General features: G+C 33.0%; 1 long non-coding RNA gene across 2 annotated transcripts; it reads right to left on the bottom strand.

The window, feature by feature from the left end:
• Positions 1-222: 222 nt before the first annotated feature.
• LOC110678032 lies at positions 223-18124 on the bottom strand. Of its 2 annotated transcripts, none has more exons than XR_002501408.1 (4): positions 18046-18124; positions 17953-17988; positions 17261-17836; positions 223-243 (listed from the first exon to the last, which is right to left on the bottom strand). It is a non-coding gene; the product is annotated as an uncharacterized LOC110678032 (long non-coding RNA). The 2 variants fall into 2 exon arrangements; XR_002501407.1 differs by having other exon boundaries at positions 17261-17897; positions 18046-18116.
• Positions 18125-19585: the final 1461 nt, after the last annotated feature.

The raw sequence follows: 19585 nt of genomic DNA, 5'->3' as shown, positions 1-19585 counted from the left end.
TGATAGTAAGATAAGATATGTTTCAAACAAAATAAAATAAATTTACATTATTTATTTCATTTTTATTGCTTCAAAAACTTTAAAATGATGCAGCATAACGACTGGAGCGCTTGAGGTGATAGTCCGAGAACCCGCAGTGGACACAGATTAAATTCAAGCCTGCAGGCACTTCAGGTAGTGATTAGTTTCTTTCAGCCAACAGTGAAATGAATCGTAGAGCTCGTTCATGTTTTTCGTGCCGTTCTAAAAAAATAACAAAAGAATATATTATTGAATTATACATATATATATATATATATATATATATATATATATATATATATATATATATATATATATATATATATATATATATATATATATATATATATATATATATATATATATATATATATATATATATATATATATATATATATATATATATATAGATATATATAGATATATATATATATATATATATATATATATATATATATATATATATATATATATATATATATATATATATATATATATATATATATAATTTAAGTATACTACAACGGATCGATATTTTAAACGGAAGTTCTATTCAAATGTTTAACGGAAATATGAGTTTTCATTTTTTTTTCTGCTTTGGGGAAATCTTAGATGCAAAGATTCAACAAACCCGCTTCAGAAAACCCTCTGGTACTCTGGATCGCCCATTGTCCTCTATAAAAATTCTGAACTCAGATCTCGATAGGTATTTCTACGATGAACAACATTGCCGAAGAACGCAAAGCAATCCGACGCTTGTGAAAAAAGTTATTGGACATAGACTATTCGGAGATTTTGTCCGATTTTGTTATTATTGTTATTCCTTTACGTGTTAATCAACGTCGCCTTGCCAATAGGTTTTCATTGAATAACTTTTTTCACAAGTGTCGGATTGTTTCGCGGTCTTCGGCAATATTCTTTATCGTAAAAATACCTATCTAAGTCTGTGTTCAGAATTTTTATAGAGGACAATGGGCGACCTCTGGCGATTTTTCTTTGTAAAAGTAACTTTTCACATAGTAAATCCCATGCAAACTTTGAACGGCTGGCGCTAAAATATAGTTTCTCCGATCGAGCTGAATTTTTGTACAGTTGTTATGGGACCTAAATGCAATCCAAAAAGTAGACTGGAGCGAGAATCTAAATTTTGTCCCACATTAATACTTAGTCTTCTCGCATGGATCATAAAAGCTTTGAAATGAATTTATGGTTTTCTACGAGTTTTGTAAATCTTCAGTCTTCACTAACTATTTTAAATGTTCTAAAATCATTTGAAAGTTTGAAGATACTGGTGTTATTGCTGTTTGCGTTTGACGTGCAAAACTTGGCTAACTGGGCTTCAAATGCGGTAACACAAAGCAACCAAAGGATACTTAACAACCATGATCCAAATCACCGCCACCCTAGCAAAGAAAATAAAATTTTGACTTCGCCTTCCTTGAGAAAAATCATACCGCGTTTGTTGTTCCCGCATTTGATATTTGCATTTCAAACGTGCACAGCAATATTATGGCCCATAAACATATGCCCCGATGAATAAACGAAATATAATAACCCACCTCAGTTTTTTTTTTTTTATTGTAATTACTTGAAGAGTTGCTTTTAAAATTTATCATAAAGATCATCATGAATTTCATAAAGGAATACCTTATAGCTTTTTTCGGGAGATTATTGTGTTTTTTACATGAGCTTCTTATAAAACTACATGAGGATATTTTCCTGACATTATAGCATTCCTTCAATATTTTTCACAAGACTTGCTTTTGACTTTTTCCCGCAATTCCTTTAGAAACGTTTCTACACTCAAGATAAACTTCCTTTTGATTCATGTGCCAACCCTTATGGATTTTTGCAATGGAGGTATGCCCATACATAGTATGTGCGAAACCAATAAATCATCACCAATCTCTATCTTCATTGAAATCATGATCGAAACACATATTTTTCATAGCTGGCTTCAATGGAATATATGGAATATATTAAAAATATTGTAGCGACCTTTTTCTTAACATTAAAAGGAATAATTTCCATTTTTCGTTCCTTGGATCAGAAATGTTTTATCGGAATCACACACACACACATGATTCCAATGAAATAAGATCCAAGAAACAATCAACAATGAACAGTTATAATGAGCAAACTTCATAAAAGTTTATTGAAACAAACTTATTATTAAAAGACATGTTATCACCCGGAAGTTACATCTGCATATTATCGTTCTTAGTGGAACTTATCCTCGATTTCGTTTATGGCTTGCAACATTTGGTCCCGCTGCTGTTCAGGAACTCTTTGTTTCAAGACTCTCGCATCTGCACAAAAGTAAATAAATGTTAAAAAACCACTGAGATAGTTTTTTTTCTTTTCTAAATACCTGTATATTCAATCAAGATATCGTTGAAATACTGTTATTTGAGTACACCGAGGAGATCACAATCGCGGAAACTTTTTTCGGATACCATGTTTATTTACACAATGTTTTCCAGAAGGGTATGAACTTTGCACATACTTTGAATGTTCTTCAAATGATATAGGTATGTTACTCAAATACATAATATTGATTACGAGCTTATTTGATATGAGGTACACATACAATTAATAAGAATGAAAATTCGACCAATGTATGCACAAATGCACCTTTATTTAAGGGGGTTGTTTTCTTGAGTGTAGATGTTCCATGAGTTTCTCATATAGTTTTAGTGTACTTTTATCAAATTGAATTTATATGAATATGAATTTATGAAACATTTATGTTATTCATCCAGTGTTTTTTTCTGGATTTAATAATGAAATTCGAACCTATAGTTACTTTTAGAATTGTTCCATTATATTACCAGTTTTCGGTAAATCCAGCAATAGTTTCTTGTACAATTTATCTAAAAGTTCTTCGTGGAATTGTGCCACATAGAATAAATTGAGCATTTAGAATTTCTTTATTAATTGCTTTTGAGTTTTCTCCATAATAGAATAGAGAAGTTATTTTTTAAATCCTGTCAGGCGTTCCTTTTGGAATCCATCCATACGTTTTTTTTCGTTTTCCAGGATGTTTAGCGATTAATTTATGAATTTCCTCCAATATTTCTTTCTGATTATTGTAATATGTACTTTATAAAATCGCCTTTGAATAAAATCATAAGAAGATCTGGATATCCTGCAAATGTTTTTTTTATAGAAAAAAATCATAAAATTTCTTGTAAAACTTATTCATGAAATTCCTCTAAGATTTCCTTCTGGTTGTAAAATATTATGAAATTGCTTAACCTCTAGACCTTTAGAATTCTTAAGAAGTACTTGTACAATGTTCGTTCTCATGCAAATGTTTTTTTCTTTTTTTTTCATAATATTTCTTTGAAACCAATTTAGGAATTTCATTTTGAGGATTTTTTGTAATACGAATACTGCCGTGAATCGCAAGTCAGTCCCATCTGCATTTTCGTCAAAATTGAGTTGAGTTCAGTTTTCAACATATCTTCCAATGCTCTTTCAGCTGCATTAATAGAATAATATGATTTGTTCGAAAAAATTAGGAAACAACAGCAAGTCAAATTGTTCCATGATGAAAAGTAATCGCATAAAAGTCCCACTACAGATTTTCGCACCGTTGAACATAAAAATGTAATTTGTTTTGATCATATTTATATTTTTCTCGGAAAGATATTACATTGTGCATATTTTGATCAGGATCATGTCCCTGTTACATTTCAAATATCCCATGAAGCGATTCTCAATCCTATCAGCTTCTTCAGCTGATTCAGCTGATTCAGCTTAACATTTCTTTACAAACAAAACTTGATATAGCAAACTGATTGGACGATAGCTAGAAGCTTCTGCAGGATTTTGATATTGACAATGCTCTTGAAACTTTAACAAATTCCATTGTTGAAGCCAGGAGCATTGCAATTCCAAAATGTGAAGTAAATTTGAATCCGTGATTATAGACGATGATCTTAAACTCTTGATCCGCCTTAAAAACGTGAGAAGGCAATTTCAACGCACTCGCGATCCTGCTATGACAATTATATGGCAGAATTTGCAGAAAGAAATCAAGAAACGTTTTGCACAATTAAGAAACATAAAAGTTTCAAGACCTCCAGGAATTCATCCTGTGATTCTTTCAATTCAATTGTCAAAATTTCAAACAATAAATTTATAAAATGATATCCCCAAAGATTTTTTCTAATATCTCTTCAGAACGTCTTGAAGATTTTTTTCAAGAAATTTTCACAGCAGTCAAAGTTCAAGTAAACGTATTTACAATTTCTAGGTGTTTTCGATGATTTCACATTAAAAAAGTAGAATACCTAAATATAGTTGTGTGTTGGCAAACTGCTATTGATGTTTTTTTTTTTTTTTGTTTGTGGTGTCACTTGGACGGTTAAGACCGCTCACGGTCCATCTTGCCATCTATTGATGTTTTGTATTCATATCCTTTTTCATAGTGAACAACATAAATTAAATATGATTTTTAACAAAATAAGTTCATCTAACCATTGTGCACAACCTAAAAATTGTAAAAAAAGTCAAAGAAGGCTAGAAAGCGTGCCTGCTGTCAGTGAGCTGTCCCTTCTCTCTATCAGCTGAAAAGGAATCGCTAATTAAATTTCACGCCGATTAAATTATAAATATTATTAAATTATCAACAGTGACTGCCTTATGAACTGACATTACTTTCAACTACGTAGTGCGATCATAAAAAAGCGCTTTCTTGATCGATTCCTTGCGAAATTCCCATGCTTCAAGATAGGATTATCTAATAAAATTACTAGGATAATCTTTGAAAAATTGTTTAACTACTCCAAGAACTGCTCAAAAAGGTAAATAATTCTTTTGATTTGAAAATTTCGCTTATCACACCCTAAGAATTTTTAAATGATTAATTCCATATTTCATGCAGCGATTACTTTTAGAAAATGTTCAGTAAATTTAAGCATTAATGTTTCTAGCTATAGAAAAAAAAACATATCATTATAATACTTTTAGAGCTACTTTTAGTAATTCGTCGAAGGATTTCTTAAGAATTGAGGAGATAATCACAGTTTTTTTTTTATATTTTATAGTAATCACCCTTGATATGCTTATAAGAACATCTCGATACCAGATCCAGAAAGTTATTTTCTTTACGATTTTTTCTAGTGTTAGTTCAAGTATTACTTCAGGATTTTTTTCCGGAAGCATTCTAATAGAAATATCCAGTTTATTTTTTTCAAAAATATTGTCAGGAAATTCCATAGAAGTTCTGAAGATTAAATTAAATGTCTCATAAAATTCTGTCAATAAATAAAATTAAAATAAACCTGAAGTATTTGTTCTGTTATTCTTTCTAAACTTACCTAAATTATTACTTCTAGAATTCTTTTAAGATTTTCTAAATAATTACTCAAAATATTTATTTGGAAATCCAGAGAAACAGTAGAATGTAAAAATAAACGAGTTTGAGGAACCTCCTCGAGAATTTATTGAATTTCCGTAGGATTTCTTGAGGAGACATAGCACATCTGAAATGCTGTTTTCTAGTAGGTTTCTGTTCAACCTTGGAGGTGTTCTTAGTGGTATACTGCCGTGAATCGCAAGTCAGTCCCATCTGTAAAAAGTAGGCATTGAGAAAATGGACTGTGAAGTTTTCAAACTCGTTTTCCATACGAATATTCAAAAAATTCCAGAGGATTGGAAGATGTTCCAATCTTAATGAAACTTTCACACCTTGCTTTTCATTACCATATCTTTTCGAGAAAAATATAAAGATGTTCGAAACAAGTTACACTTTTGTGTTCCACGGTGCGAAAATCTGTAGTGGGACTGATATGCGGTTACTTTTCATTATGGGACAATTTGACTTGCTGTTTTTTCCTAATTTTTCCGAACAAATTATATTATTTTATTAGTGTAACTGAAAGAGCATTAGAAGAGATGTTGAAAACTGAACTCAACTTAATTTTGACGAAAATGCAGATGGGACTGACTTGCGATTCACGGCAGTATATCTAAACGATTTTTTTAGGTAACCCCTGGATGCATTTCAATATTAATCTTTAGATAAATTCGTCAGGATACAAAATTTTGGTAAATTCACGTCGGAATCCATATATATTAACAAAAATAAATCTCCTGCAAAATAACATTGTGAAGAGTTATTGGAAGTATTCTAAGAAAAAACATAGGGGGAAGTCCTCTATGGCCGGACAACCTCTATGCCCGGACAGTTTGAATTTTCCAAAAACGAATAATGATTTTAAGATTTTAGTATTCCAGGATTATACCAAAACACATTTTTGCAGTGTATACAAACTATAATGTTTTCATGTCAAAACGTAAACAAACAGTACCTGTTAATAGTTTCACTCTGATACAATCTACCAAAAAAATGTGAAACGATAAAATTTCATACAAGTGTAGCCACAAATGTTTTTAATAATTTAAGCTGAATTGTCTCCGTATGTTGACTTCAATAAGTTTTGCATCGATCACAATGCAAAATTTATTAGAAAATGTCGAATTTCAAAGAAAAGCAACCTTTTTTGTAAACCATTGCAAGTCCTCTATGACCGGACAGTGAAAATGTGAATCTAACAACAGGGATCTAAATCAGAATACGATTTTTTTCATAAATGTAGGGTACAAAAAACAAACAGCAATAAAGTGCTGTAAACAAGATGCTTTTAAGGTAAATGAGCGCACGAGAAGCAGCCACAAGATATGATGTACAGTCATCTCTCCACAACTCGATAATGAAGGGATCATCGAGTTAGGGAGATATCGTGTTACAGAACACTAAACCAGTGCAAATATGCGATTCAAGGGATCATAGAGTAACCAAATTTTACTATGGTTCTCTAATTAGATATTGAGATACGGAGATCGAGTAAGGGAGAGTTGACTGTAGCTAAGAGCACACTTCAACCTTCGAGCTGGCAAATAAATTGTGAAGAACTATAAACGCGTTGAATTCCCGAAGACATTTTCATCTGAATACGAGCAACCGCTTATGCAACATAGACGACGACATATGGCGAGTCGATCTATGGCGCTGATCAAGAAGGAGTTTATGGAACTGACCTATGATCTCGCTAATATGCAAAGATTGAACCCACAAGGCATGTACTGACATACGAAGTACCCCTTGGCCTCTCTGTGGGTTTGATGTAAACTTTGATGGCGAAAATCATAGTGTCCTAGCATAAAGGACATAGTGTCCGGCCATAGAGGACACATTTTAGTGAACACCATTTTTGGTACATAATGTAATCCTTCATAAAAATGAATTGTAAAGGTTTATTTTCGTTCTCATGTGAGTTAAAGTACTTAAAATAATGTGATTTTTTTATACTGTATTAATGGTGAAACTAATGAAGATTTTGAAATATTTTATGTATCCGGTAGAAATCAAGACCAACGTTTATTTATAATTATTGTTTTCGCGGGCACCGTGAATCGCAGCTAATATTTGAATAGTGCGCTGTGTTCATAAAAATCGTAAGAATGCAGCGCCACACTAAAAAACTGATTTCAAAATGCGGCGAGTTGAGGCGCGTCGCGAGTCTCTTTGGCGCGATCCGGTTTGGTGACGGTGCGACAATACCAAAAAACAAAAAGTGTCCGGGCATAGAGGACTTCCCCCTACATTTTGGGAAACAAAAACTTCAAAGTGATTACTGAATATTTTTTTTTTTTAAGTATTTCTAACATATAAAATTTCTTGGAAGAATTCAAGACGGAATGAATGGTTGAAAGTTTACTCGAAAACAAGCTACACACTTGGTTACCAATGGCTTTTAGGGCGAGATCATAAACAGGTGTCTACTCGTTTACCGAAATGAAATTCCCTGATATTTCCAGGTTTTTCCAGGTTTTATAAAAATTATTCCAGGTTCAAGATATACTCTAATTTTACATGTCTAAAACAAATTAATGACAAATTTTAAAGTATTTTCGATTTAATACAGTGGTTCCTAACCTTTTTGGGACTATGGATAATTTATGGATTTGATATTAAACATCATTAATAGAGATTTTGTTTTAAGTTCTCTCTAGAATTTTAAAAATATACTTACGAAAGCCAGTCTTTGACAGGATAGAAATCACTACAGAGGATCATTGCCTCTATAGAAATCAAATGACAATGAAAACAGGAGTCTACTAAGTATTTTGCTAATGAACATTCCAGGAGGATCTTGATCAAATTATACACAAGTCTAGAGGTGAAATTCTTGGGAAGACTCATATTATTCTGCCAACAATTCTTCCATAATTTTCACAGGAATCCGTGTTCAAGATTTTCTCAAAAATCATATTTGCAAAAATTTCATTAAAATGTCTAGAAACATTTATGTATATCTATAGATACACATTTATCATGTAACTAGTAATTGATGTTCTGAGTAAAGACAACGTAAATATCAAATTCACAGAGAAACATTGAAAATATTTTATCAGTTTCTGTAAAGTTTGACTCTAAAAAATTATATTCTACAAAAATATTCGAGGATTGAAATATAATTACGGTGGTTCCGGTGAGAAAAGGGTATGAGGCCTAGGGTAATGTAATTCTGGTTGGTTTTAGTGGGTCTTCCTTGATACGATATTTATTTATTTATTTATTTATTTATTTATGCTGTTATACATGTAGAGTAAGGAATTCTCCTTTTTTAATTCTACAATTAGATTGATCATCAAGTTCATGATATTTTGGTAATTCTTAATTAACTAATCTTTACTCGTTTAATTTCTAATTCCTTGTTGCAAACCATGCCGTAACCTCTCTACGGAAAGATTGTAAATTTCTTAGAGATTTAATTGCGGGTGGAAGTTGGTTCCAATGAACAATGCCACGTACAAAGAAAGTTCCACCATAGTGCGAAGTGTTGTAGTGAATTAATCTGAAATTTCTATGACGCGTACCATGAAAAGGTTATAGTTTTCGAAACAAATAGGGTGGTTTTTCATCATTTATCATTTTGTACAGCACAAGACAGGAGCGTAATTTAAAAAAGTTATAAAATGAGCATCCAAGAAGTTGGTTTTGGTACTGTGTTACCCTGGAGTATCTTGAAAGGTTAAAAATCCATCGTATGCAACAATTTAAAGCTACTCGCAATCTGTCAATTGCCCTAGCTGAAGCATTTAAAAGAAGTTCACATCCATAAGAAAAATGTGGCAGTAGTAGAGATTTGAATAGCTTAAGTTTGACATCACAGGGTAGCATATTAGCAGTAATTCTAAGAGTGCGAAGTCCGTTATAAATCTTACTGCATTGCGAATTGACATGACCTTCCCATTCTAAATCATTCTGTAGGATTATACCTAAATTTGAAAACTTATTTACGTATTCTAGTTCTTCATTCCCAAGTTTAATCGTAGGTAAATCAGGAGGATGGCGTGATCGGGAAATGAACATAGCACGCGATTTTGAGGCATTTAAGGGCAATAGATTGCGTTCTGACCAGCCAAAAATATTAGATAAATCCGAATTGATTAGACTTGCCATTTCTTGCAAAGATAAGTCGGATGAGAAAAAATAAACCTGAACATCATCTGCAAATAAATGTATTTTGCAATGCTTCAAAACTGATGGAAGATCATTAATAAACATCGTAAACAGAATTGGCCCCAAAACCGAACCTTGCGGAACTCCAGAGACAATGTTGATCAAACTTGAGTTTTGTCCTCCGATACACACACTTTGTTGACGATCAACAAAATAGGACTTAATCAAGCTTAAAGCGCTATTTGAAAAATTGAACTTTCTAGACAATTTCAACAATAGTTTTCTATGAGACACTCGATCAAACGCCTTGGAAAAATCAAGCAACATCAGAAATGCAACACCCTTTTTGTCTATATGAGAGTGTATATCATCATGGACATTTAATAGAGCGCTAGTTGTATTATGACTTGAACGAAAACCTGATTGATATGGACTTAGTAGTTGAAAGTTGTCCAAAAATGATCTCATTTGGTACTTTAGAATTTTCTCGAATGCTTTAGACAATGCACATAAAATGCTAATGGGCCGCAAATTATTTAAATCTGTTTTTCCTGCTTTTTTTGAGATTGGAATAATTTTAACAATTTTCCAGGTGCGTGGATACTTAGAGGTTTTAATTATAAGATTAAAGATATACGTAATCCCACATATCTCCACATTCCCAGAGTAGCCTTTTCAGGGGTCTGGGTGTAGGTTTCCCCTTGTAAAAAATAGAAATATACACAACAATACTGAAAAAAAAAACTCATACATTTGAAATGTCTTAGCGGCCCCCTGAGAATCCATCACGGCCCACTAAGGGTCCGCGAACCACCGGTTGAGAAACCCTGATTGAATAGCTATTTATACACTTCTAAACATTATGTAAAGCATGCTGAAACTATTCCAATATCCAATATTACAATATGAATATGGCAACAATACCAAAGCTATTCAAATGAATCGTATTTGTCAATGATGGTATATTTTATTTCGTTTGTAAAAGCACTGTGAACTGAACGGAACGTTCCAGTGCATTAGTATGTATTTTATTGAAAGTATTTTAGTACAGATTATGTAACATTCATTTCCATCCATCGTTTAGATAACTAAGACAGCTGCATGGGCGCAAAATTAAACTTTATTTGGATATGTGGGCATATTTTACAATAAATACTAAGTTTACCGATGTATTAACAAGTTATCATACAGTTCTGACCTGCGGAAAAGCCAAATTCTTAAAAAATATCTCAAATTGAATCGATCGTGTTATTTAACATATTTAAGTAGATATATACCCATCTAAAGTAGATATATACCCGTCTAAATTAACACAAACAATTCGTAAAACTTTTGGATCCCGGATCATTTTTTTTATAGTAGAAACACGGATTATCAAGCCCCTGGGTACTCGCGTTCAACCGTATAACATTTAACTGTGGTAATATAAAAAAATGATAAATGTTTGCATTTCATTCGAAAAAATTCTAAATTAATCATGATAGTTACGAAATTTTAAATTTAAAGTTGTTTAAATTCCTGTTTACTTTTCGAAAATCGTTTTTTTTTCTTATAATATTGTTTTTTCATTAATTATATAAAAAAATGTGCATGGAGAATGAGTTTCTTGAAAATATGAAGTTTAGAAACCTCTTTCCAGAAAAAAAGAGATTAAAAAGTAACCAAAAAGAGACAAAACAGTAATAAAAAAACGAAACCTAACAGGAGCCAGGACAAAATCGTTTGATCAGACCAGACATTTCTCTAAAAATATATTTAATACTTTAACAGTATATTGTCGTTTTCTGTAAGAAATGCCGTTAGCATTCATAAGTTCCCACAGGTGGTAGAAATCAAATGTTATAGCATAGAAAATACTCGTTTGCTTAGATTTAGTATATTAGCAGTTCTAACTAATAATCCATAATATGAGCCAGGAAAGGATAGTTTACCACGGTTATGGATCACATCCAAAGAATGTAGATTTCTGCCATTTTAAGCATTGGATTAGACATTTTCAGGCAATAGCACTAAGGATAAAATTCATGCAACATCATGGTTCGTAAATTTCAGTTTTTAGCCTACACAAATGGGTGAAAAACTTGGTGTGGAGCGAAAACATATCATGTCTCAGTTACTACAATGTAGTATCACTAAAAAAAAACTCCAAAAAACATAAAACTTGAGCAGCAACTTATTAGAGATGAAATATGCCCTCCTGTCCCTAAAAGGGCATTTTACCCTTATTTCCAGCTCCAACACTGTTATTTTTTGGCAGTAACATGTGACGCATTGTTAACTTTCACCAAATCATGCAATACAAATGCATTTAGTTGAAAATCTCTTGATTTTGCGCACTGACCCGTAATATGTCACAATTTGAAACTTTGAAATGTTCAAGGATTTCCTGAAGAAAATTATGGAAGATCCCCTGTTACAGTCACATTCGACATTAATGACAAATTGGAGTTAATACCACGAAGAGTCATCAAATGATAAATACTTTCGATCAACTTCCTAAAATCTGTGAGTTTGTTCTAATAAAATTCGAAAAAATAACAAATTGTTTTGTCACATTGGTAATTATAACCGCATAACAGTCACATTGAGATTATAAATGAGCCTCGTAATGTAATAAGGACTGTTCATTTTATAAAGTGGACCCCTTGTGCATACACCCGATTCTGTTTTTGCACGGATTTTTTTTACACGGCCGTGCAAAAAAAGTTTCCATACAAAATTTTTTGCCAAAACCTTATTTTTACATGCAACGTCGAGAAATGGTGTTACTTTTTTTACACGGTTTTTGAAATTTTGAACTGAAAACTTTTTTTGCACGGTACGCATCCCCCGTGCAAAAACAGAATCGGGTGTACTGTATCTTTTTAATTTATCAATGAAATTTCAATCTGTTTTCTGCACATCGTTCGACTAGTATTGTACAATGTTGTGATAATAAAAATTCTCCAAAATAATTAATTTTCACGCGAATATGGAACAACGATTAGAACGGTCGATTTTTTGGAGGTTATCAAAATCAATGATTGTTAGAAATTGGCTGGAAAATTCAACAACTTATATTTTTTATTTTCAAAAAAGGCTTGTTTTTCGAAAGCATCATCAATCAGAAGCCTGATGGAAAAAATCAAGTTATTTTTGGAACAACAATTTTACAGATATAATAAAATCATTTTTACCCCATATTTTCTAGAGAAACTATTTTAAATTTGAAGGGAACTGATATGAGTAGAATCTTTTGATTAAAAGTACGTCCTGACGGAAGTCCTAACATAGTTTTAATATGAAAAATAACTTACGCCTTCAAAGAGTTACTTATTTAGTCCCCACGTCACATTTAAAGCACAATAGAAACACAATTGCTTTATTCTTAGAAGACCTTTCAAAGTACATTGACAATCATCAAAATTGGCAACACTGCTGTAATAAAATATATTTTATTTTCCACATATTATTTTCATAAAATGTTATTCTAAGATTACCAATTGAAATATTCGGAAAAAAAACATTTACAATTTGCTGTAGATCGATGAATATGAGTACACGATTTTAAAAGTATGAGACTTTCTAGTAAAACTACCATAAACAGTAAAATTTGTACTTAAGACTGTGGTTTAAACGCACGATTTAGCATTCGTTTGTACAAATATAGTTTCTTTAGTGAAACAAACTAGTTTTGAACACACTTCTTGCTTTTCTCTTTTACTGGGAGTGATAGGATGGAGTATCAACAAATTTGACCATAAATGAGTAAATCACTAAAGTTACCTAATGTCAGAGAATGGTGGAATATAGTGAATTTTTTTAAAAGCTATACCTTTAGTAGAATGGTAAAGGATACAAACATACAATTTGTTCATAAAAATTGAAAGTTTTGTTTTACGAAAAATAATGTTGAACTTTGACGAACAGCTTTTATTAGGAGTTTTTGGAAAAACTATTTAGCTCTTCAACCAAAAGCATTTTCTAAGATCTTATATTTTCATAGCATTGTAGAATAATAGTTAAACGATGCACAGAAAACCGATTATGATTTTATCAATAAATAAAAATAATATAGCATAAACAAAGTGTCCACTTTATAAAATGAACAGTCCTTAGTAGTGAAATTTCTATCAGAATTATTTTCTGACCATTTACCTAGTATGCGTTATGAGCCTCAAAAAAGCACTTTTGAGTTCCTGATAATTTTTAGAAATTTTAGTTTCCTCCCATACTGCCATAAAATGCACGCTTGGTATTCCATTTACTCAATGCCTACTTTTGTCGAATGTTACAAATATGCAGTTATGGGCAGTGTATGCATCCTATGAAAAAAATGCTGAAAGAATTTCTTGAAGAATTCCTGATAAAATCTCTGGAGAAACCACAAGGATATTTCCTGAAGCTGTTCTCGAGAAAAACGAGAACAAATTTTGCATCTTAGTTATCTGCATGCAAGATAAGGAAAGAAAGAGACTTTAGAGACAATTTTGGTTAAAATAGAGACTTCAGACACCTTCTATAAAAAATAGATACTTTTTCGAGACTTGTATAAAAATGGTACCGTAAAATCCGGTGTAAATGATCAGAAGGGTGATCACACGATTTTATTTATTCGTAATGGAGCACAAATATAAATGTAAGCTTCAGTAAGTGAACGTTGTTTGTCGTAACTATTGTCGAATTGTGTGTTGTGAAGTTTTTTGCGTTAAAGAATGTTTATTACCGTAATTTCGGGTGAAATTGATCATTTTTCATTGTTTTCTTGGTATGATTTCTAAAATTTTATCAATATCATACAACTAAATGCAGGAAAACAAGTACGACGGTGAACCTCATTGGTTCATGCACCGTAATTTTCTAACAAATGTGATATTAGTGCCAAAAATCAGCTCTAAAGTTAAAAATCGTGGAATCCCATTTCGGGGTGAAATTGATCACTTGTCAATGTGATTATTGTTAGTTATGAAATTAACATTACATACTCAATTTGGGCCTCCTGAAGTAAAATATGCTTCCCAAATTCTTAACGAGACAATATTTATGGAAATAATCAATAATTAAATTTCACGAATACTGCAAAAAACGCCTAAAAGTAGGCAATTTCCAAAGGATTTCTCTACTTTGTAGCAGAAAATCAAATTTTTCAACAAAACGAGCAAATTGGTAAGAGTTTTGATAGTAAAATCTGTTTTTGAGATATATTTTTAGCATCCTCACAAATTTTTAGGTATACACCATGTCCAACTCCTTGTTTAGAACTAGAAGTTTATGGATGGCTATCAATTTCACACCAAACTTGATTCTGGAATTTTACATTATTTTCATAAAAATGAACATTCTGTGGCATAAAAAACTTCACTATACACAAATATTCATAATTTATGACAAACACCGTTCATTTACTATAGGTTGCAATGAATTTGGTGCACTATTAGTAAGAAAAAAAATCGCGTGACACGGTGATCAATTTCACCCGACTGATCAATTACACCCGAATTTACGGTACTATGAAAATAATGCAAAATTTCAAAACCATGCACGGTGAAGTATTGACAAACACCTATGAACTTCTATTTCTAAGCAAGGATTTGAACATGGTATAAGCCTGAAAATTTGTGAGGACGCTTGAGATATATCCCCAAACCAGATTTCATCACCAAAACTCGTACCAATTAGCTAATATGGTTGAAATAATTTAATTTCTGTTAGATATCATTGAATTCCTTAGGAAATTGCATACATGTAGGCGTTTTCCGCGTAATTCTTGAAATTTAACTACGTTATTTATATAAACTATTCGTATTTATTCGTTATTTATATAAATATTACATTGTTAAGAACTTGACAAGCATATTCGGATTCAGGGAGCTCAAATTTATCATGTAGAGTTGTTTTAAAAATTAACAATAATGGCATTGACAAGTGATCAATTTCACCCCGAAATGAGATCCCCTGATTTTTATTTTTTATATATTTGTTAACACTAAAATGACATTTGTTAGAAAATTTCGGTACATGAGTCGATGAGGCTCACCTTCGTACTTGTTTTCCTGCATTTAGTTGTTTTGCTTTGTTAACATAATAGAAAACAGACTAGAAAAAACGTGAAAATAGATCAATTTCACCCGAAATTACGGTATCTAAAAAGAAACCTGCTATCAGCCCTAGATATGTTAATCCTTGATCGAATAAATTTAGATCATGTTTTGATAAGCTCATGAAATTTCATACTCGAATGGATCCTCACTGAACAACTTATATAGTATTTTGAGAGCGGCGCAGCCGATTTTTTTTTTTTCGAATGAAAGAGTTTTCTGGCAATTAATGATAGCTCTGGGTTATGACGTACAAATCCTTTGGCGTGAACATATTATATCATGAATTACTGCCTCAAAATAATTTCCCTGATTGTGATCAAAATTCCCTGAGAATTCCAGGTTTTTTCCAGGTTGAATAAAATTCCCTGATAATTCCAGGTTTTCCAGGTTTTTCCAGGTAGTAGACACCCTGATAAATTAAGCAAGAATTTGTGGAATAATCTTTATAAGAGTTTATTGATGATTAAGTCTTCATGAAATATTTAATCATTAAACTTTCATGAAATATTTAAGAAATGTATGTGATGAATTCGAGAAATCTTTGAAAGAAATTTTAAAAGGGAACTAAAATTCGTTTAAGAATTTCATTAAATTTTCAGAAAAATCCCTCTTAAATTCCTTAAAGCAATCATTCGAAAAATTTCTTTTGCCATGCCTTGAGCTGAACATGATGTAAACTTTCTTCTTCTTCTTTCTGGCATTACGTCCCCACTGGGACAAAGCCTTAGCTTAGTGTTCTTATGAGCACTTCCACAGTTATTAACTGAGAGCTTACTGTGCCAATGACCATTTTTGCATGCGTATATCGTGTGGCAGGTACGAAGATACACTATGCCCTGGGAAGTCGAGAAAATTTCCAACCCAGAAAGATCCTCGACGGGTGGGATTCGAACCCACGACCCTCTACTTGGTCTTGCTGAATAGCTGCGCGTTTACCGCTACGGCTATCTGGGCCCCATGATGTAAACCTAAATAAACAATATTCTGGAGGAACTTTTATCCACTATAAAGAGTATAATGGATGATCTTACAGATCATCCAATAAGTGTTCATTCACAAATTTCATAAAGCCAAAAATTATCATTTTCGGCACCGACCCACCTCCTTGTAATGCATTTTGTATAAATATTCTTCTAATTTCGGCATTATAACCCTTTCCTCTCCCCCGTCAAGCCTTACGTAAATGCTGCTTCTCAGGTTTGTGTTCAATGAGCACTTCCACAGTTATTAACTGAGAGCTTTCTTTGCCAAAGTTGCCATTTTCGCATTCGTATATCGTGTGGCAGGCTCGGTAGATGGTACTGATGTGCTCTTATACAATACAATCCCGAGCGCAAAAAAATCATTTGTTATAAAATTTCTGGAAAAAAAAATCATGCAAAAATGCCTTGAGTAACATCTGGCGTAATGTCACGAAGCCCTAAAGAAAATCATAGAAATGCTCTCAGAGAAGTGTCTGGCTGGATTCTTCAGTAATCTTTAATAAAATACTTAATATATAAAATTACTCTTTTAGTTCTCCTGGTTCCTGATTGGACTATTTATTTTGTTCCTGATTAATCTCTTTTTAAGCATGTGATCTCTAATATTCCCAATTGTGAAATACTCAGGCGCTATCAGCCCTGATAGTGTTCTGAGAAATGGTGCTTTCAGGGGAGAATGTTATAGAATCGTTACTTACCCAAAACAGCGGAGCAGCTGGTGTCTCCGCTACATCCCATGTAGAGCGAAATCATGGTCACCCGTGTGCCTTCGGTGGACCAGCCAGGAATGGTTCGTTTTTTGCCATGTGCGATGGAATCGTAGCCTTCATCCAATGGTTTATATTTACCAGGTTGAGGTCCACGCTGTCTGTTGACGAAACGTTGCTGTGGCGGAAGTTTTGTAGATGAGGATGATGTAGCTTCCAGCGCAACATCCCCTTTTATTGTTGATTCTTCCGGTTGGAAATTTGTTACAGCTTGAGGAAACAGGTACACCGAACTGCTACCGGAATACGTTCTTTGATCCATCGCTGAGCAAGCAAGACGTAGATGCTGCCAACGCATTGGGTTGACCTGTAGTTTGGAGGAATCGATAACGATTCTTTAGCGTGGAGCGCTGGGTGGTCGCTTTTTTTCGCACTCGATTCCTTTTGGTTTCACTCGATCCGACGAGCTTTCTCCATATTTTCAAGGATTCACTCTTGACGGCGTTCTTTAGGCCGCTGATAGGCTGATTTCGGACAGCAACAGTTGTGTTCCGTCATTTAAGAATGCTGGAATTGAAGATTTTCAGAAAAAATATTCCCAATGAAGTTCCTTGGCATCGGAACATCACTACGGAAATCATATTCAACATTACATACAACGAGTTTACATACTACTTACTTACCTCATTGCATATGTATCAACACCGTCAATGATTTTCCTGCAAAGAAAGAACGAATTAATTCAAATAACATCTTAAAACGCAAAAAATACTTACCAAAACACAACATCCATCGGTTGCGGTAAACTGAAAATGGCGGCTTGAGGCCGAGCACGCGTGCGCAACAAAATCAGAACAGTGTCTAGATTTAATATCGCATTTCAAAAGAATGCGATCTTAAATTGATGTTGTGTGATTTCACCCAACTTAGTCGCAACGAGTTGGTTGCAGCTGTTTGCGTGTAATATTCACATTCCGTTCATGTAAATATTACATATATCCAACATAATGAAAAAAATAAATTCCACTTCTGTGTAATTTCAAATGGACGTAATTTAACATCGAACCGGTGTGATTATGTATCTGGAAAACACGATTACATCGGAATTTTTTTACATCAACGGTATTACGTCGAGCCATATTACATAATTTTTTGCTGTGTACTGAAGCAATTATCATGGTTCTGGATAGGACTGCAATTATTATGATTATCGTTATTTTCTCCCAACAGAGAAGAGAGGTATTCAACAGAAGATGCATTTCTACCACATTTGTCGGCCCATGGAAAGCATGATTCACCCAGGAAGTTCACTTCACAAATATATTTGAGAATCAGTGGCTCCCGTCGTCGTGACACGGTGAGACAATTCAAGCGTGAAAAGGTTGTCGGAAGCAAAGCACGGGATGTAGCAAAATGCGAAAAAAGCCACAGCGGAAAAACTCAATAACTACATATGGATATACCATGAGCAGGTGTCATCACCTGATACAAATATGTAGATAGGTGTAGGTCACTGTCTGCAGATATCAGGGAGAAAAAATCGTTGACTGGAATAATGACGAGCCGTGTTATCACCTTTATCGCATTTTCCTCGGTTGCTGGCAGGTTAACGTTGAAATCGTCAAACTGGAGCGGGAGGATAACAACATGCTGCTAGTGAGGTGCCCTCACAAAAATATTATTGAAATATAGATAGGTTTTATTTTGACAGTACTATATTTTCTAACAGGGTAATCATAAAAATTGTATTTTTTTCAATGTATTTACCATCGATTCTTTACTTTTGTACTTTTAAATTACAGTCAATACTCCCTTTCTCGATATTTCGTATCTCAATATCAAGTAGGCGAACCATATAGTAAAAGTTTGTTTTCATGGTTACCTCGATGGTTTTTTTTTGGATTGCATTTAAGGTGAAACAGCTTGGAATCAAAATTCAATAATGTTCCAAAACTTTGAAGGCACAAATCTCGCGAAAGAAGCATCAGACTACAGTGAAAATTCTATTTTAGCTTTGTGCACTAGCAGCTTAACCTTTCAGTCGTCGCGCGAATTTATGTAACGCGAGTAGTCGCGCGTTGTACTTTGTACAACACCCCACAGTGGTAGTGCCCATAGGTCATAAATCAAAAAACCAAATGTCTTGGTTGTCCTTTACCTTTTCATGGATCAATTATGATCTCAAAAATGTAAAAACAGGAATATTATAGACGTTCCTGTATGATATGCATAGTAAGGCTATGAATGATTGAGTGTATTTTTCATATGTGAAAAATACGTTACAAATTAAGCAATTTCAGCACTTTGTTCATTGTC

The sequence above is a fragment of the Aedes aegypti genome, chromosome 3 (genome assembly GCF_002204515.2).
Source record: "Aedes aegypti strain LVP_AGWG chromosome 3, AaegL5.0 Primary Assembly, whole genome shotgun sequence".
NCBI lineage: Eukaryota > Metazoa > Arthropoda > Insecta > Diptera > Culicidae > Aedes > Aedes aegypti.
This window is presented reverse-complemented; position numbering and strand designations above follow the sequence as displayed.